Raw genomic sequence first — 21,903 nt, forward strand, 5'->3', positions numbered from 1 at the left:
CTTTTTTCTAAGGTAATTTTTTTCAACAATACCATAATTATTTTATACTAATGAATCTTTGTACCATTGTGCATCTAACTAAACTCATAAGAAAAACATTGTCGCCGGGAAGGTACTAGGTGGGTGTATAAAACATAGTAAGAATTTGGAAATTTCGGAAAATTTTGATTTTTTTTTTAAATTGAAAATAGTATTTAAAAATTGGAGTTGTGTTTGGACATAAATATCATTTGGAGTTGCTTTTGAACTTTTAAGAGTGTTTTGGAGTGAAAATTGTGAAAAATAATTTTTTAAAATTTCATGGTTCCGGAAAAAAATGAAAAAAATGAAAAGATTTATGGCCAAACGGATTCATCATCCCGCTTATTCCATTTTCAGTTGGACTCCTCACGTCAATTTATAAAGACCTTGCATGTGTCAAATTTTCGTAAACCATTACTGTAGCCCAAATCAATTCGCGATCACGACGAAACTTCATTATAAATCCTCTGTTCTAATCAATTTATCAATCTTTTTCTTCTTCATCAAGTTCAAGATGGTGTTGGCTAAGTTAGGTGGGAGCATATCGCGTGCTCTACAACAGATGCGCAATGCTACAATCGTTGATGAGAAGGTCCTCAACGATTGCCTCAATGAACAAACGCAAGATCATCCAACAGGTTTGCATATTTCTTTTTGATTTGCATATCACATATTTCTAATGTGGATATTTGAGCATGCAAATTGTAGAAGATTTTGGTTTCAAGTACTATTAAGAATAATTACAGTGTGTTGCAAACATAAAATAAATTACAGCATTAACATTTTCGATGATTAATACAATTTAATTATACCAAAATAAACAAATATAATGTCCTTCTCATAGAAATAATGGTTTGCACCGCGAAAGAATGTGGTGGGATGGATGGGTTCCTTCACCTTTGACTAGAGGTATGGGGTTGAAGCCTAGAAAGGGAAAATCCTTGATAGGAAGTGTTTCCCCTTTTAATGGGCCCTATGCGAATCTGAATTAGTCGAGCAAGTGGGTTACGGATGCTAGATGGTTATACCAAAAAAATGGTTTGCACTATTCAATAGAAGAAAACTGAACTTTGCATATATGCGTGTTAGCACTAATTATATTACTCTTCGTTTACTTTGGACTTTGGTAGATATCCATTTAAGCCTATTAATATTGAGGTACTAAAGCATAGAGACAGAGGCGTATCCAGTGTAAAAGCTATGGGTTCAACATAACCCATAGCTTTCACTCATTCCCTGTATTTTTGACCAAAAAAAATATTAAATATATACAAATAATAAATTTTGAACCCATTATATTATATGAGATGTGGTAGAATTGCGAATCTAAATCCATAAAGTTTAAATTCTGGATTTGCCTCTGTATAGAGATGAACTGATGAACATGTCTAATATTGGTAAGTTTTTTAGTGTGACTTTATCATGGATTTTGCTCTGGTGATGTATGAGTGGATATAGACAGAGAGTGCACTTGTTATAGGAAGACAGTCCTCTAAAATGAAAATTAGAATGAAATTTCTTGTGACATTACATTCTTGTTTAATTTTGAAGGAAAACCTTGTAGACTTATGTTAAGTTTTATCCAGGTTGAGGACCTATACAGCTGTGGTTCTTTCTTTAGTGTAAAATAACCTATTTTTGAAGTCTATATTGCCGCTTTCATGTGATTGAAAATAATGTCTTGAGTTGGTAAGTTTTTGAGTGGTGATCTTATCATGGACTTTCCTCTGGTGATGTATATAGGAATGTCTGTAGATTGAAAATTAGGATTAACTTTCGTGTGACATTACATTCTTGTTTGATTTTGATGGAAAAACTTGTAGACTTATGTCAATTTTTATACAGATTGAGTACCTAGACGGCTGTTGTTCTTTCTTTTAGTGTAGAGCAACTTATTTGGGAGTCTTGTCACATGATCTCTTTTCATACTTTCTTTCCTTTTTTTTGTTGGTAATACCCAAGTCTCTAGTTGAAACAGTCTTTCCTTTTAAGGTCTGCGTACACACTACCTTCTTCATACCCCATCTTCCCCAGACCCCACGCTGTGGAAATATACTCGGTCGGGTCTGTTGGTCTGCTGTTGTTGTACCCAAGTCTCTAGTTGGCATTTTCCTGATTTGTCATGCGAAATAGTTATCAAAAGTAAATCATTTCAATTCTTTTTGCCCTCACCATATTCCTCTTTAACTTAAAGCGGTTTGTTCATCAATGTAGGCTGTATTTAATGAACTCTGCAAGATATTGGATCCCGGGAGGCCTTCTTTTACACCAAAAAGGAGGGAAACCAGTGTTGTCATGTTTGTTGGATTGCAAGGTGAGTTGCAATAGGAAATTTTGTTGCAATTATACATAATGCAAACCCCATTCCTTTTTCTTTTCCACCGAATAAAGACAGTTGCAGTAATATTTATATTCTTTTGTTTTACCACAGGATCTGGAAAAACAACAACTTGTAAAAAATATGCTTACTACCACAAGCAAAAGGGTTGGAACCCAGCTTTAGTGTGTGCAGACACATTCACAGCCGGAGCATTCGATCAATTGAAGCAGAATGCTACAAAAGCTAAAATACCTTTTTTATGGAAGGCATATCCTCTTCCCAATATATTAAGTGTCATCTTCTTTCAATTTTTTTTTAGATATTTGATGCAGCTAAAATCTGATGATGTTGATCCTGATGATGGTTCCCTGTCCTTTTTTCATTGAGAAGAAGCTGAGATTCTCCATTTTTATTTAATTAATTTAATCTCCAAACGTCTAAACGATGTCATAAGTGTGTATAAGAATCACAAATATAAAGTACATTTTGATAAGGAAATTAGAGGATGAAGTCTGAGCAGCATTTTATAACTTATAGAGAAAAGTATATGGACTTTGCTAATGCTAGTCATGCATTGTATGTAATCATAAATAGTAAAATAGAAATAATAAAAAGGCACAATTCACTGTTGATGATCTGCTTATCAAATTGCTTCTTTTAATTTGGTAGAGCATTGCCTATATTAAGATTAAAGAAAACCTTTGCTCTTTTTCTTCCTTAATTTGTAGCAGCAGAAGTCATTTTGCTGATAAGTCTGTATATACATAGGTTGCCTGCTTTAATAGAATGTCCTTGAATTACTTTGCTCAAGAGCTCTTCCTTCTCTCCTAATGAGAAATCAATGATTTCTCTCAGTTTTTTGAACTTTTTCACCCGCTGTATTTAACCCATTCCCCCACTACGACATCATGGGAAAAGAGAAGAAGTAAATCCTAATTTATTTTCTTGAATGGGTTAAGCAATTAGCTATACTGGCACTTGTTCAAAAGAAACAAAAAAGTAATCAGTTGTTGTTGCATGTTGACCAGGTCCAAACTTCTACTTGTTAAATTTACGTAATTTGCACTTCCGTTTATTGTTTTAATCAACAGAAGAAACCATCTTTTTAATTGAATGAAGCTTTTTGCAACAGCTATGCTGAGTCAGACCCTGTGAAAGTAGCAGTCGACGGAGTAGAAACATTTAAAAGGGAAAGTGTGATCTAATTATAGTTGACACTAATGGTCGCCACAGACAAGAAGCAGCTCTTTTTGAAGAGATGCGACAAGTATCGGAAGTAATAGTATGTTCTACAATACTTTAGTAAATTGTCTCTTTTGCATGTGAATTGCTAATTTTCTTATCTACCTTATAATTTTATCCTCCAGTATATTGTTACCTTGAATGAAATGCTCATCTTACAATTTTATTTGCCAGAAACCAGATCTTGTGATATTTGTTATGGATAGTAGTATTGGTCAAGCCGCCTTTGATCAAGCTCTAGCATTTAAGCAAAGTGTTGCAGTTGGAGCTGTGATAGTTACTAAGATGAATGGCCATGCAAAAGGAGGTGGTGCACTTAGTGCGTAAGTTCCCCGTGCTCTGGTTTTAGACCTAAGTTTTCCTTCTGATAGTAAATATTACCAAACATGTATTGCTATTTTATACCTTACAATTTCAGGCCATGTCTATTCAAATGGGGCAGGTTGTTAATTTAGTTTTTTTTGAGTTAATAGAATGCATCCGAATTGGATCGGAGGGATATCCTAGATCCTTAAAGATTTCCCACGGAAAATGATTATCATTTATCTAACACTAAGAAATTCCCGGGTAACTAGTAACGCAATTTGTATGCGAAAAAAAAAGTTAAACTGCTTGCCTTGAATAAGTAATGCAATTAGCATGAAGAATAATTAAGACGCTGTGTAAGTTGTGAGATTTAAAATTGATCCTTTTCTTTTACAGTAATATAGTCACGACTCGAATACTTTTCTATGGAATGAAATATTGTGGTCTCTCTTTCTGGGAATAAACAAGATGTATTTTTTCTGTTTCTCTTCTGATGTGCAGAGTTGCTGCAACAAAAAGTCCCGTTACATTTATTGGAACTGGTGTGTTGGTCCAAGTAAAGGTTAGTTTTGAAGACTGACAAAGGAACTCGGGATGAACCAGGTCTATCCTTTAGGTGCACAAAAACGGGCAGATTCGAGCATGTGGGTTGCACGTGAAGGAGATAAGCTTAACTTGGTGTATTTAATGTCTCCTGATCGAAAAGGTTGCATAATTGATAAGGAGAAGGACTCCTTCATCAAAGAGAACACTATCCAAGATAGGGAAGGAGTTAGAAGTTGAAATCAACTAGAGCTCTTCCATCAAGGAAGTGTTGCATCATAACTCTAGTAATTTCTTCATCTACTAACTCTATAAATTGCAAGATGTTCTCACATTACAAGTGTTGCACAAAAACGCAGAAGTTAAACGTGAACTGGGAGCAAAATAGCAAGCCTTTTTGCAAGCAGTTCGTGTGTGATTCAAGTGTGCACTCCTGAAGCTACTTGAACAAGATAGAAGAACCAGTTCCATTGTGTTTTTTTCTTATTCCAGTTCAATTGTAGTAGGTGGTTCAAAGTTGTACCTTTCCAACTTTCATAGAAGCAATTGTAATCGGTACTTTGAAAGTTCAAGTTATAGGTTAACTTAAAGTTGTCGCAACAGTTGAGGCTGTGTGCTACAACGAGATTAGAGTTAATCCTTAGGTTTACAAAGAGTTTTGTAAATGTTGTTTTGGCTCGGTGATTTTAGTGGAAGTTTGGGAAAATCCTACTGAGTAGTAGGTCGTGGTTTTTCACCTTTTGAGCCAGGTGTTTTCCACGTAAAATCTCTGTGTTCTTTATTTTATGTACATTTAATTCCGCAAACAGTAGTAGTTAGAACACCTAGAAGAACCTGGTTCTTCTAGATCGAAAATTGGGTACCACACAAATCACCCCCCTCTTGTGTGGTATTGACGCTTAAAACATCAATTAGTATCAGAGCAGGTTTTCCTTGAAGAGGCTAACACCTTAGGAACAGATCAAGATGAGCGCACCACTTAGAAACTGGGAAGGGCAATCCACTGATAGGCCTCTGTCACACCTTCTTTTTCGCCCGCGCCGCCCGCGAAGGGGCACAGAATGGAGTTTTTTTCAATTTAAAGGACAATTGAATCGGGATTTATTTATTTATTTCAGAGTCGCCACTTGAGAGATTTATGGTGTCCCAAATCCCCGATTGAATCCCGAATCGAGGAAAATATTCGACTTTCCAAATGAAATCTGCGAACCAGAAATTCTAAGTAAGGAATTCTGTTGACCCAAGGGAAGGTGTTAGGCACCCCCGAATCCCGTGGTTCTAGCACGGTTGCTTAAACTATTGTAATGGCTAGATATCTGATTTTAATACATATTATAATTTATGTGCTTCTATCAACTTTAAACCGCTTTTATTATTATTATTTTTTAGAATTGCAACTTCGTGAAAATGCGTTTCGAACCACATCGTAATCAATGCATACATGGTTATTGACACGTTTTGACTCCGTTGAGATTTGGATTTGGGTCGCATAAATGCGCACCCGAGTTTAGGGATGTAGTATTATTAAAATCGTGCCTAAAGAATCTAACGCTTTCTTACTTTGGAGAAGGCCGTGAAATTTGCTAAACGACCTCTCTCGAAATCTAAGTATTCAATTAAACATTTATTGAGGGCCCCACAATTTGTGCGTTTTATTGGGCGAGGCTCATCTCATTTATTTTAAAAGGACAATCCTAAAATGCCTACATTTTTCTTTATTAAATTTGTCTCTACAAAATGAAAGAGAAAATGTCTTAATTTATTTACATGCATGAGTTGTTATAGTTGGGTTTCGAATATGATTCATAAAATCTGAAAATGATGCATCAGGGCAGTCCGTTGCCAATGCGGGCCCAGGCCCAACGTGTATGGCATAAAACTGGACCTGGGTCATCTTATTCACATGTTACTACCTAGTTACATTATACTAGGCATGTTCACAGTTTGTCAAATTAAAAAAAAAAACTTGGCAATCTAATTTTAATCCTAGACCATTTACATGCTGAAATTGACCAATAGTATTTAACTAAACAATATTCCTACAAGTTCCGAAATGGTCTATTCGTTTAATGAACTAACTGTTGACTGTTTAAGAATAGTCTAAATCAGCTAACATGCTTTTTGAGACATGATAATCATCCAACAATAACGAATTAACTAGACAGAGTTACTACACCATTTATTTATTTATTAGGCAATACATAGATAGTTCGTCCGTTAAGCTATCGTCAGGTGTTCCACTATATATATTAAACAGCTACATGATTCTGATTAGAGTAAGCTAAACAATTTATATATACAAATAAAATTCAGAATATAATTAAAATAAATTCAGAACTTCAACTCTTCATTTCGTATTCATGCTTCATGTTTCAGTTTACAGTAACCAGCGTGTCAGTTGTGTACCTGATATTGGAAGCAAAAGAAAAGGGAGATCAGCAGAAATTCAGTAGCATACAACAACAACAGCACCCAGCAACCAGTAGCAACCAGCAACGAGAAACCAGTGACAGATTTTAAAATCAAGATAAAAATCCAGAAACACCGACAACAATCAACGGACAGAAGCCAAGGGGATCTTTTCAGATTTGAAAGACTAATTAATGTTTAACCCTTAATTTCTGAATCCGTATATCAGAATATTTAGATTGTATATCAGGTGTATACTACTCTCTCTTTTAATTTCCAGAATGTTTTTATTTGTATTTTTTTTGGAAGTCTTAATATTTTCGGAATTTTTCTCTCTCTTCAATATTCAGCTCTTCTCTTTTTTGTGTCAAAAAATGACTCTTATTCATAGCAAGACCCTTGTCTTGAACCACTAACCCGAAAATATTCTTCCACCCCCACACTTGCATGCTTTTTTTCCACACTATATTAAACAACTACATTATTCCCCACTAAATTATATCTTGTCCCCCACTATATTAAATAATTATATTATTCTCACCCCATTATGTCTTATCCCCCACCATGTACTATTTTAATATTATTTAAATATTTTTTAATCTTAATGGGCAGAGCTCTCACAATTAAAAAATTGTTCAGATTTTCGATTCCAAAAATACCCCTCTGCAATTACTGAAATAACCATTTCACCCCTGAAAATACTGCAATTGACCATTCTACCCCCATCAGCTATAACCAATTCACCTAATCAATTCTAACCAAAATATAGCAGCTATAACCAATTCCTAATCAAATTTTATGAACAAACTCAAACTAAATGATGAACAACAAAGAAACAACTGGAATTATTTTGTCTGAACAATATTTTTAAACAACAAATCTACTTTTAGATTTCAACAACAATAACAAACAAGTATATTCAAATCATTGAGCTCAAATTCAAATTAAACTTAAACAAAACAAATAAACAAATTCAAATCACTAAACTCAAATAATCAATTGATCTTCAAATTAAATCCAACAACATTACAACAAAGATGCATGATTCAAACTAAATCAAAAAATAAAAAACCAAAACATAAACTCGCATTGAATCAGTGGATTAAAACGAACTTCAAACAAACAAAAAAAAATGAACACGAATTAAATCTATATTAAACAACAAACATGACGGATTCAAACGATTTAAACTAACACTCTTCTATATTAAAACTAAATCCTTTTAAATTAATAAAATAAACTGAAGAAATAATTAATTGAATTTCAACGTGAATCTAACAACATTATAATTAAACTAACAATTTCTTAAAAAAACAAACAAGGACAAATGAAACAAACTAAAAACCAATAAATAAAAAAAATGATAAACACGAACAAAACAAGAATTAAACATTTACCGATTTTAGATCCGAGAATATCAAAACAAAATACGGACAGAAACAAAACTTAAACCCACTAACCGGATCGAAACGACGATCAAAGAAGATGGTCGTTTGGCGTCGTTTGAAGACGACGCAGCGACGATGATTAAACAAGAACGCAGCAGCAGCAGTCCACAGCTGGAAGACGCAGCCATGGCAGCATCGACGACGAAGAAGAAGCAGTGGGCAGCAATGACGCGAAGGAGAAGAAGAAGCAGCGGGCAGCAACCATGGATGTCGTTGGTTGTTTGGATGGTTTCGACATGAGGATGAGGGGGAAAGCAGCCATGGCTGCTCGTGTTGGGGTCGATGGGACGATGGAGAATGACGTGCGTGTGTGTGTGTGTTGAGGGTGAGGCATCGTTGGACTGGGTGGTGGTGGTTGTGTTGAAGGTGGTGGAGGCATGAGGGGGGCAGCCATGGCTGCTGGGGCTTGGAGGGGTGTGGTCTTGGAGAAGAAGAAGGGAGGGTGGCGGGTGGTTTTTTAGGTTTTTGTTTAGGTTTTTTTTTGTTTTGTTTTGTTTTGTGAAATGTAAGATGGGGGGTGTTGGGTCTTTGGGGTTATGGACTGGGTCGACCCGGTTTGAAATGGACCGGGTCGTAGAGGAAGGTTGGGTATATTTGGGCCTAGGGTTCAAAATTGAAGAAGAGACCCAATTCCGATTTTCTTTGTATTTGTTTTGCTCTCTTTTCTTTTACTTCCTAATTAATAAAACTAAAATTCTAAATTAAGTTATAAAGTAAATTAACTTATCAAAAATACTAATTAACTTCAAATAGCAATTATCGCACATTTAAATAGCAATAACGATAAAATCGCACAATTTAGACGTTAAATGCTAAAAATGCAACGTACATTATTTTTTTATGATTTTATCATTTTGTAAAACAAACTTAAATAAATACTAAATGAAAATGCAACATATTTTTGTATTTTTATTAATTTAACCAGTAAGCATGCATAGACAAAAAATACAAATAATTATACAAAAATGCCACGAAAAACACAAAAATTGCACACAAAGGAAAATTATTTTATTTTGAATTTTTGGGAGTATTTCTCATATAGTGCAAAAATCACGTGCTCACAGCTTCCCCTCTTTGTCCGAAAACACGAAGGGTTTTCGTGTAAAGATAAAGTGAGCGGATACGAGCGATTTTTGCCCGTCTGAGTACTCCGTGTGAAGCATTTTTTGAAAAGGTTTAACCGAACCTTTGCTTCTGAGGTTTCCTACATATCCCTGGCTAAAAGGGAATCAGGTTAATGTAGTTCGGGATGTTTTGGTAGCTGGGACTACCATGGGACTGCAATATTACTGTTGTTGCATGCTGTTACTACTACTTACCGATCTCCTTATTACACCGTGCTTAAAAGAAAAATCAAGAAGCTAGGCTAGACTACGGATTACAAGATCCCATCTATCTTCCCTTTGTTCTTGATGCCTTGCTTTCTTGTCAGCTTGCGTCTATTCCGGTGCTTCTTTCTTCCGAGAACTGATGGGGATGACACCGGCCTCTTGCTTTCCTGAACACCAGTTTGCATCTTTTTGTTATGTTCGCATGAGGATGCGGCTTCCTGCATTATGCTGTGGATCTTTTGTTGTAACCTTCTGCCTTATACTGGTGGGCGACCTAGAACATGAAATGAAAAGACAGAAATGTATTCCCGCATTATACTGGTGGGCGACCTAGAACAGAAATGAAAAGCAGAAAAGTATTCCCTTGTTATACAGGTGGGCGCCTAATGGTAAAGACATGAAATGTATTCCCTTGTTATACAGGTGGGCGCCTAATGGTAAAGACATGAAATGTATTCCCTTGTTATACAGGTGGGCGCCTAATGGTAAAGACATGAAATGTATTCCCTTGTTATACAGGTGGGTGCCTAATTGGTAAAGAATAACTTGAATTTGTTTCCTCGATTCTCCTAATGGTAAAGACATGAAATGTATTCCCTTGTTATACATGTGGGCGCCTAATGGTAAAGACATGAAATGTATTCTCTTGTTATACAGGTGGGCGCCTAATGGTAAAGACATGAAATGTATTCCCTTGTTATACAGGTGGGCGCCTAATTGCTAGATAATAACTTGAATTTGTTTCCTCGATTCTCCGAGAAAATTTTCACCTGTGGCAGAAACTTTTCTGCCCCAATTCTGGCGATCTTTCTTATGGCGTGTCTTTCGGCCATCATCAACACTTTATTTTCCTATTCAAATCAAAGAAAATTTAGTTATTTTTTTTTTAAATATAGCGAGTGGTCATGTCACTCTTTATGGGGGATGATTGTTCCCTTCCCCTTATTCCTGTTTGGCATTCCCAAAACTTGTTGGGGATGACGTTATTTGCTGGGGATAACATTCTGCTAGGGATGGTTTTTCCATTTATCCCTTCTCCGTTCTGTATCTCAAACCTGCTGGAGGTTATTTTGTTGAAGATGAATTTTCCTTTCCTCCCTTCCCACTCTGTGCTGTCCGACTACCTCGGAACTTTGGTCGATAATCGGTCGGAGTTCTGCTGGGGATTCTCTTCGAACTTAGCCAACAATTTCTTCAACATGTTGTTTTTTCGGTTCTTCCCAGTACTTTCCTTGCCATTTTAGACCAATATTATTCGGCCTTGAAACCAACGTCTTTTGTCTTATTGCCTTGTCTATGGCCTGTCCTCTTCACATTTGCCTTGTACCATTTTGGCAACTGGTAGTAAGCTTTGAAAGACCTTTCTAAAAATAAATTTCTGGAAAAAATCTTTTAAACAAAGAAATGAAAAGATAGAAAAAGAGAAAATCTTTCTGAACAAATGCTGGGGAAAAGAAAAGAAATGAACTTATCTGGGTGGTATAACTGATTCCAACGATCATGTCGTGCATTCCGAATTAATCAACCCAGTCTATTTGTGTCGATCAATCTTTCTGATGTCTTCACTTGCTGGGGATAAATAGGTGCTCACCTCTTCGCAAAATGCAGATCCTTTTTGCCAATCTATCTTGTCGCCTCATAGTGCCCTTTGCGGGGTTTTCACTAACTGGACTCTCTCATTTCTCTCAGTTCCCGTCGCCTTATGGTGCCGGTGAAAGTTTTCACCGATAAGACTCTCTCATTTTACTTCTCTCAGCTTGCGTCGTCTTATAGCGCCTGTGAAGGTTTTCACCGATAAGAATATCTCATTTTGCCTCTCTCAGTTTACGTCGCCTTATGGTGCCTGTGAAGGTTTTCACCGATAAGACTTTCTCATTTTGCTTCTCTCAGCTGGGGATTGGAGTGTTGCTGGTAAGATCCTCTCTGCTGGGAATTCTTATGGCTATCAATTCTTTCAGCTCATGATCCTTATTCAGTCGGGGACCGGCATGTTATTCTCGGCTTTCATTTGCCTGTCTTGGCACCTCTCGGATACTGATCGGGAGGTCTTTTTTTTGGAAATCAATATGGGTTTTATGTGGGGCTTAGAAGAAAAGGATATAAAATTCAAAATAACTTTGATGGGTAAAACATTACAACTCTTGGAATCAAACTCTTTTTTTCAAAATTTAAAAACATAACTTCTGCCCCAGTTTTCTTGCTTGGGGAATTTTTTATTTTTGTTACATTATGACCGATCCGTGAGGTGCATACGTATCATCTTTGAGGAATCAGGTCGAACGTAGTTCACTTGATTCCTTTGTTTTTCTTGTGACCTTCCCTTTTTTTTCATTTTTCTTTTTCATTAATGACTCCAAGAGAGGGGTATAAAAGAATAAGTAAGGCTCAAAGGGGTAAAGCAAAGGTTAAAAGTGTTTGGATAGAAGAGAGAATTGCCTTCATCATTTCATTATCCGATAAGCACTAAGTACAAACAAACAAATAAACAACAAAAGAAATTACACATAATATCTCTTGACTGCATCAGAATTGATAGCCATATCGATGCATCTTCCTTCGACATCTGTCAGACGCAAAGCGTCGTTGGATAATACTCTGGTCACAATATACGGCTCTTGCCAATTCGGGGCGAACTTGCCTTTTGCCTCAATCTGATGTGGGAGGATCCGTTTCAATACTTGTTGCCCTACTTCAAATTTCCTAGGGCGCACCTTCTTATTGTATGCTCTTGCCATTCTCTTCTGATATAACTGGTCATGGCATACTGCTGCCAATAGTTTTTCATCAATTAAGCTCAACTGCTCCAGTAGGGATTTGACCCATTCATCATCATCAATCCCGGCCTCAGCGACAATCCGAAGGGATGGAATTTCAACTTCTGCTGGTATCACTGCTTCAGTTTCGTATACCAACGAATAAGGAGTGGCACCTACTGATGTACGAACAGTAGTGCGATAACCCAACAAAGCAAACAGTAGCTTTTCATGCCACTGTCTAGACCCTTCTACCATCTTCCACAAAATCTTTTTTATGTTCTTGTTGGCTGCCTCAACTGCACCATTCGCCTTGGGATGATACGGGGTGGAATTACGATGTGTAATCTTGAACTGTTGACATACTTCTTTCATCAAACTGCTGTTAAGATTAGCACTGTTGTCCGTGATGATCACTTTTGAGATCCCAAATCTACAGATGATATGGGAATGGACAAAATCCACCACCGCCTTTTTGGTCACTGACTTGAAAGTCTTGGCCTCCACCCATTTAGTGAAATAATCGATGGTTACCAGAATGAACCTGTGACCGTTTGAAGCCGCCGGCTCAATGGGTCCAATGACATTCATGCCCCACGCAACAAATGGCCATAGCGCTGACATTGTATGCAATTCTGTCGGCGGAGAATGAATCAAATCTCCGTGCATCTGACATTGATGGCATTTCCGCACGAAACTGATACAATCCCACTCCATAGTGAGCCAATAATACCCTACTCGAAGAATCTTCTTCGCCAATACATATCCGCTCATATGGGGCCCACAGACTCCAGTATGTACCTCTGTCATCACTATCGTGGCTTGACCCGCATCTATACATCTCAACAATCCCAGATCTTGGGTTCTTTTGTACAACACTCCTCCATTGAGGAAAAATCCATTTGACAATCGCCAAATGGCTCTTTTTTGATCTCCGGTGGCCTGCTCCGGGTATATCCCCATCCTGAGGTACTCCTTGACGTCATAAAACCATGGCTCGACATCCACTTCTTCCTCTATCATGTTGCTATAAGCATCTTGATCACGAACCTGGATATGCAACGGGTCAACATAGATCTTGTCTGGATGGTGCAACATCGATGCTAAAGTGGCCAAAGCATCGGCAACCTTATTATGAACTCTCGGGATGTGTCTGAACTCCACTGATCAAAATCGTTTGCTCAGATCGTGCAAACATTTCCGATATGGTATAAATTTTAAATCCCGTGTTTCCCATTCACCCTGGATCTGATGTACCAGAAGGTCCGAGTCTCCCAAGACCAAGACGTCCTGGACATCCATGTCTGCAGCTAAACGTAAGCCCAGAATGCATGCCTCATACTCAGCCATGTTGTTGGTACAATAGAAACATAGATGAGCTGTAACAGGATAGTGATGTCCTGTTTCAGAAATAAGTACCGCTCCTATTCCAACTCCTTTTGCATTTGCAGCCCCATCGAAGAATAGCTTCCACCCTGGTTCCTCAATCAGTTCTAACTCCTCTATATGCATCACTTCTTCATCTGGAAAATATGTCCTCAAAGGCTCGTATTCTTCATCAATAGGATTCTCAGCCAAGTGATCGGCCAATGCTTGGGCTTTCATGGTCGTCCTTGTCACATAGACAATGTCGAACTCTGTGAGTAATATCTGCCATTTTGCCAATCTTCCTGTGGGCATAGGCTTCTGGAAAATATACTTCAATGGATCCAGGCGTGAAATAAGGTAAGTAGTATGTGACGACAGATAATGCTTAAACTTCTGTGCTACCCAAGTTAGAGCACAACATGTCTTCTCAAGTTGAGTGTACTTATTCTCATAGACTGTAAACTTCTTGCTGAGATAATAGATGGCTTGCTCTTTCCTTCCTGTGATGTCGTGTTGCCCCAACACGCAACCAAACGAATTCTCCAGGACCGTTAGATAAAGGATTAATGGACTCCCCGGCTCAGGTGGAACCAACACATGTGGATTGGATAAATATCCTTTGATCTGGTCAAATGCCTCCTGACATTCTGCCGTCCATTCTATCGCGGCATCTTTCCTCAGTAATCGAAAGATGGGTTCACAAGTTGTTGTGAGCTGAGCGATGAATCTGTTGATGTAGTTCAACCTTCCCAACAGACTCATTACTTCTGTCTTGTTCTTCGACGGTGGCAAATCTTGGATAGATTTGATCTTTGACGGTCCAGTTCAATACCTCGCCGACTGACGATGAATCCCATCATCTTTCCAGATGGAACACCAAAGGCACATTTAGCCGGGTTAAGCTTAATATCATACCTTCTAAGTCTTTGAAAAAACTTCCTTAAGTCTGCTACATGGTCTTCCTGATGCTTAGACTTTAGGATCACATCGTCCACGTACACCTCGATTTCTTTATGGATCATGTCATGAAACACAGTAGTCATTGCTCTCATGTATGTTGCCCCAGCATTCTTCAAACCAAATGGCATCACCCGATAGCAATAAGTTCCCCACGGCGTAATGAATGCCGTCTTTTCTGCATCTTCTTCATCCGTCAGAATCTGATGATACCCAGCATAGCAATCTACAAAAGATCTGAGCTCACGTCCGGCGCAATTGTCAATCAAGATATGGATGTTGGGTAAAGGAAAGTTGTCCTTTGGGATTGCCCTGTTCAGATTGCGGTAATCGACATACACCCTGATCTTCCCATCTTTCTTTGGCACCGGCACCACATTAGCCAACCAATCAGGATATCGAGTGACACGAATAACCTTTGCTTGCAGTTGCTTGGTTACTTCCTCTTTAATCTTCACACTCATATCTGTTTTGAACTTCCTCAATTTCTGCTTGACGGGAGGGCATGCCGGGTCAGTGGGCAATTTATGAACCACTAAATCTGTGTTTAACCCCGGCATGTCATCATATGACCATGCAAAAACATCTTTGAACTCAATAAGTGTTTTGATCAATTCTTCCCTGATATTTGGTGCAATATGGATGCTTATTTTAGTTTCTCTGATATTGTCGGCATCCCCTAAATTGATGGCTTCTGTGTCATTTAAGTTGGGCTTGGATTTTTCTTCAAACTGGCTTAACTCCCTATTTATCTCCTCGAAGGCTTCATCCTCATCGTATTCCGATTCATTATCATAATCGACCTCATAGTTAGTTCGGAATCAGATTGATCTTCTAGACTAGGTTGAAGATCCGTTGTGCATGCCATGTCGTTAGAACCAGTATGAAAAGAACTGTTCAGAAAAAGAAACGAAGGAAACAAAATTAAATTAAAAAAAACAACATATAAAATAAGGCATAAAGAAGAAACTTTTTCGTTTTATTGAATTATGGGATAACAAGGTTTCACACTTTGTTGAGCAGTAATAGAAATAAAAAGGAATCTGGATTACAACCCTGGAATAATCCAGAAAAAAAAAAAGGAAAATCAGAGCCAACTACCAGGACTCCCTCCGAGTAGGAAGAGGAGTAGTTGTCCAATTGTTGACATTGGCCAAGGCCCCACAAACTGTATGTCTGCCTTACTGGAACCCTCTCCAGCTTCTATTGTGTTGACATCTGCGAACATTCTTTCTAAGCCTTCATCCAAATCTCCATCTGGCCCAATCAACGGTCCACGAATTTTCGGGACTGACGAGCTTGTGACACCTGCTCTAACAAAAAATCTAGCAAGACGCGAAACTGGCTTAGGAAGAACCCAAACTTTCTTCTTTATTTTCCGAGCTCGCTTTATATCTGTTGCAGTTGGTTTGAAGCCCAATCCAAAAGTCTCTAAATTCTTGGGCAAAGAGACAGGTTGAACAATTCCCTAGAGCTCAGCCCCCAAACCTTTTCCTGGCACGAACCTGTTACTTAGCATCTCCGAAACTATCATGACGGTTGCGGAAGCTATCCTGGGGTGTAGAATGCTTTTACCCTCGAGAATCTTGTTTGCTGACAGCATCAAAAATCTGATAAACACAGGGACCTTTGTCATCGTTGGTTTCTATGAATGGCACAATGGCACCTCCCATGATGCACGCAGTGTCTTCCCCATGCAGCACGATATCTTGTTTGTCCCATTTAAACTTGACCATTTGATGCAATGTGGATGGCAGTGCTTTGGCCGCGTGGATCCACGGTCGTCCCAACAAAAAGTTATAAGATACCGCGGCATCCAATACCTGGAACTCCATAGTAAACTCGACCGGGCCGATGGTCAACTCGAGTATAATATCCCCCACGGTGTCTGTTCCACTTCCGTCAAATCCTCGGACGCAAACGTTGTTCTTGTGGATTCTATCATGGTCAATCTTCAACTGGTTCAGTGTGGATAATGGACAAATATTGGCATTTGAACCGTTATCCACCAACGCCCGAGTAACTGCTGAATCTTCACATTTGACAGTCAAGTAGAGAGCTTTATTATGTTCTGTGTCCTCCACTGGCAAATTGTCATCAGAGAACCTTACCCTGTTTACCTCAAAAAATTTGTTGGCAATCGTTTCAAGGTGGTTCACTGAAATTTCATTGGGCACATGAGCTTCATTTAGTATCTTCATCAGGGCCCGGTGATGCTCGTCTGAATGGATCAATAGTGATAACAACGAGATCTGGGCCGGTGTTTTCTTCAATTGTTCGACAACGGAGTAATCCTGCATTTTCATCTTTTTCAGGAATTCCTCCGCCTCTTCTTCTGACACGGGTTTCTTTGTTACTGCTGGGTTGGTCCTTCTCAACTCCACGGGAGTAAACCCTGCGCCTCACAACTATCCTCCTCCACTTGCTTTCCCTTGTACATTACCACTGCCTTTTCATACTTCCAAGGCACAGCCTTGCTATCAATCACTAACAATTGGACTACCGACTTTATGATGATCGGTTCCCTGTAGACCCCTTTCACAACAACTACGGGTGCAGATGATGCTCCCGATACTACCAACTTGGTTGGCTCTGGTTTCTTTGTAGCGGTGGATGGATTCTTCCCTAATATCACCACTGGCTTGACATATTCCCCCTTCAACTGTACCCCTGCTTCCCCACCGGTCGATTTTTCTTTCGGAGTGGCACGGATCATCATCACTATTTGTAAGGGTTTCTTTGGCTCCCCTCCTTCGTGCACAAACTCGATCATGTGGGCTTCGTGGTGTGTTGGCAATGGGTTCTGGTTAATGTTGGGTGCCTCTGGTGCCTGTACCTCTATCTTGTTGGTATCAATAAGATCTTGTATCGCATGTTTCAGCCTCCAACATTTCTCGGTATCATGTTCGGGAGCTCCCGAACAATATTCACATCTTACCGAGTGATCCATATTTTGGGGTAAGGGATTTTGCAACCTAGGCTCAACAGGATTTAATAAACTCAACTGCCTTAATTTGTGGAACAAGGCAGTATAAGTTTCTCCCAACTCAGTAAAGGTTCTTTGCCTCTGCAGTCTTTCATTTCTGGAAGGCAGATTTCCCCTGAAACCCATCCCTGGAGGGTTCCTGTAGGCTCTTGGCGGTGGATAGGTGTTTTGTGGTGGTGGGTAGGTATTATGTGGAGGTGGGTATGTATTGTGGGGAGCTGGCGTGTGCCATTGCAGGTGAGCCAGAGGTTGAGTATATGCCTGGACTTGATGGACGGAGAAATGTTGTTCTTGTGGTGGGTAGTAGGGTTGTGGAGGGTAATTTGGAATGTGTGGGTAGTTTAGATGATGGGGTATGGGTTGGTAATGAGGGTAAGGACCTCTAGATCTGGACCAATTGCATGCCTCTATTGTTGTGACCTCTTCTCTCCTTTTCTTTCCGAGCGCACCTCCCGTGCCGCTCTGAATGGCCTGAGTTGTTGCCTTAATTGCCGAGTAACTCAGGATCTTATTGGACTTAAGTCCCTCTTCTATCATACCTCCCATTTTTACAACTTCGTTGAAGGATTTGCTAACTGACGTCACCAAGTGACCGAAATAAGTTGGCTCTAGAGTTTGTAGAAAGTAATCTACCATTTCTCCCTCTCTCATTGGAGGATCAACTCTAGCTGCATGTTCTCTCCATCGGAACCCAAATTCTCGGAAGCTCTCTCCAGGTTTCTTCTCAAGCTTTAGTAATGTGAGACGGTCTGGGACTATCTCAAGGTTGTATTGGAAGTGTCCTGCGAAAGCCTGTGCCAGATCATCCCAGGTGTACCACTTGCTCGGATCTTGTCTTGTATACCACTCTAGTGCCGACCCGCTCAAACTATGGCCAAAGTAAGCTATTAGTATCTCATCTTTTTCCCCCTCTCCCCTCATCTTGCTACAAAAGCCCCGTAGATGTGTCATAGGATCGTCATGCCCTTCGTATAAATCGAATTTGGGCATCTTGAACCCTGCAGGTAATTGGACGTCAGGGAAAGGGCATAGATCCTTGTAAGCCAAGCTGACCTGGTTGCCTAACCCGTGCATGTTCCTAAAAGACTGCTCCAGGCTTTTAAATTTCTGCATCACCTCATCCTGCTCTGGGCTCTTAGCCGGCTTTTCAATCTCCGTCGGGACCTCAAAGTGGGGATTATAGGTGTGTGGCTCGGGTGCTTTGAATGTGAGTTCAGGGGGTAATATTGTGTATCGTGAGCCTGAAACAATGGCTCACTAGACGATCTGTGCAACAGGGTTGGTGCAGGCGCCACAAAGATGGGAACATTTGGTAGAGGAGGATTCGGATTGAGTGGTGGATCTTGGGGATCATAGGCCTCTCTTCCCTGATAGTAGTGATGGCTTGGGAAACTCCTTGAAGGGCCGGGAGAGGGGTATTATGGCATGTGTCCTGGTTGGAGAGTAGGAGTAACACGTAGTTCATGCCCCTTTTGGGCTCTAGCTAAGGCTATCTGCATTTCATTCATTTCCAGCCTCATCTTTTCCATTTTTTCCATGGCCTCCTTCAGCATCTGATTTGCCGTCTTTTACGACTCAACACTGTTGTCTGAGCCAGTCATGCTTTCTGGTATGGGCCCTTTAGATCTCGTTTGATAATGGTACGGTGACAGTACGCTTTAACAAACTAACTGATATAGATTGGAAAAACAACAAACTTGTCAGTGTTAGAGTATTAACAGATATTGTAATTGCACGTTGGGGGATGCAATGTTCTTAGGCAGTTAACCATTTCTAACATGCTTTTGCTCCGACTACATGCGTCATTCCGACTTAGGTTCTTTATTTAATTACTTTGCCCTTTCTTTTTATCTCTTAGTGATGGTCGAATCTTATGTAGATTGCCTACGTATCATGTCCCCGCATGAATCAGACCGGGCGTAGTTCTGCCATAAGTAAAATAAAGACCCAATTTTACATTCTATTACCCAAAAATGCTATTACAAGCTATTATTTGAAAGAAAAACAAATGAAATACAGACTCCACACTATTAACAATATTTGAAGAGAACATAAGGGTAGACAACAGACTCTGAAAAACAAACAAGTGCAGGCTTGAACTGGGGATACATTAAAGCCTTGAAATTTGGTGCCCGCGAGGCATCGTTCGTCCTTTCCGCGGGCTTTGGTGCTAGGCCCCTTTGCAAGCTTTTTAATTCCTCCATGATCCGGTGGACATAACCCATGACTGAGGCAAAAAGTATATCACGAGGCATTTCTTCACATGTTAGGCACTTCGTGGTGATGTAGCGCCCAATCTCATCAATCCTACCCCTGATTCTGTCCCTTTCAATACACAGCTGTTCTATTCGTTGATTCTTTAACCCCCAACACTCGAGTGTTGTCAACGAGCTGATCTTGGAACCTCTCCATTTGTTCTTCCATTCGGGCTATTGAATCATAACAGCGTCTTTTGTCTGTCCTGGCATCTCGGGCTTGTTTAAAGACCCGCTCCTGGAGAGTGGAATTGGTTTCCCTTAATAGCCCAATGCTTATTTCATAATCCCTTCTCATTTGCCATAGGTGCTTTTTTCGCGTTGTTGCACCTTTTGCCCATCTGGCATGCACTCTTGCTATGCTAGCCTCGGATTTTTCCAAGTTTTTTCGGCTTTCAATGACCTGACTCCTCAACTCTGCTATCAACCTCTCGTCGGACCGAATTTTCTATCGGTCACCAGCGTTCCTTCTGTCTTTGCGGATTCGGGCTCTCAAGGCCTTGTTTTCTTGAGTCAACTTGTTTTTCTCTCCTGTATCAGCATCAATTTGCAAGCTGCTTTGATATTTCAACCCCTCAATTTGTTGTTTTAGCTTGCCAATCTCAACCCGATATTCTTTCTCTTTCTCTAGCCAACCCCACTGTGCTTGTGATGATTCTGCGAAGTCTCAGACGTGAGCTCTCTTAGTTGGTCTCTGGTGCTCAAGCTCTCTTCTGTACCATGTGAGGTATTTTGGCGATACCTCGCCTTTAGCCCGGTCTTGTACGCGAGTATCTACTTTCAGGGTTTGACATTAATTCCAGATTTTCCGAACGACTGCTTCAGGGAACTGCCCACTAGGCCCGATTTTGATCACCTGGTTGCTGAGATCTTCTTCCTCCGGGACTATTTGGCACCGCCCCAATTGTCTCAATACTCTGTATGGTGCATAGGGCTGGATACTTTGGAGACCCATCAATAACAAATGTGATTCGGCGGCTGACATGTGTATGATTTCATCTATGGGCAGCCACCCAAATGCCTATTCTATCTGGTTTGCTGAAACGGAACGCAGCAGAGCTACCAATTCAGTGACCCCCTCTGGCAAGCTGAACCCATCGACCCTTGTGGAAAACTCCTCTATAGAAGTCTTTTGTGATGACCCATATTTCAAAGACTGAGGGCGATGACATAAGTGTTCTATCATCCACATTTGCAGTAGTACATTGCAACCCTCGAAGAAACCTCCTCTGGTTTTGCACACAGTAAGAGCACGGAATATGTCTGCTATTATCATTGGTGCCAGAGTGCTGTTGTCTTGCTTGAGCAAAGTGCTGACGACCCCAGCGACTTGTATGTTAATTTTCGCGTCTTTTCTCGGGAATACCAGAAGGCCTAGAAAGGCTACCATGAAAGCAATACACTTATGTCTTACCCATTTCAGCTGGTTTTCCCCGCTGCAGATCTTTCCCTCGGGATTGTTGAACCCTCCAAAATGACCGTATCTGCCGTACAGGAATGCCAAACTACAAAAACCTTCTGATAACTCTAGGTGTGTATAACTCTGCGGATCTTCACGGTGTCTAAAAACCTATGTATGGTCACGGTCCATGGTGCAATAAGATACTGCTCTCTCATAGGGACTTTGGGACCCCCGATGTACCCTGCCAGTTCTTCCAGTGTCGGTGTGAGCTCAAAGTCTGAGAAATGAAATACATTGTGTGTTGGGTCCCAGAATGAAATTAACGCCCTTATAATGTCCCCTCTCGGATCAATGTCCAATAACCCAACCAAGTTTCGCAAGTATATCTTGACTGTATCCTTCCCTGATTCTTCTAAGTCGTTCCACCACATGCGTAAGCCCAAAGGGACCTTGTTTATAATGGCTCCAGATGAATTCCTAGTCGTGCTCATTCTGCACATTTATTAAGGTGATTTAAATAAAAAGCAAAATCTTTATTTGACTCAAAACTAATTTTTCCATT

At 39.8% G+C, this 21,903-nt stretch overlaps 1 pseudogene; it reads left to right on the forward strand.

Annotated features, from left to right (window-relative positions):
* Positions 1–454: 454 nt before the first annotated feature.
* Positions 455–21,903, forward strand: part of LOC107762945 (signal recognition particle subunit SRP54 2-like) — a 31,979-nt pseudogene continuing 10,530 nt past the window's right edge.

This window comes from Nicotiana tabacum, chromosome 8 (assembly GCF_000715075.1).
Source record: "Nicotiana tabacum cultivar K326 chromosome 8, ASM71507v2, whole genome shotgun sequence".
In the NCBI taxonomy this organism is placed as follows: Eukaryota; Viridiplantae; Streptophyta; class Magnoliopsida; order Solanales; family Solanaceae; genus Nicotiana; species Nicotiana tabacum.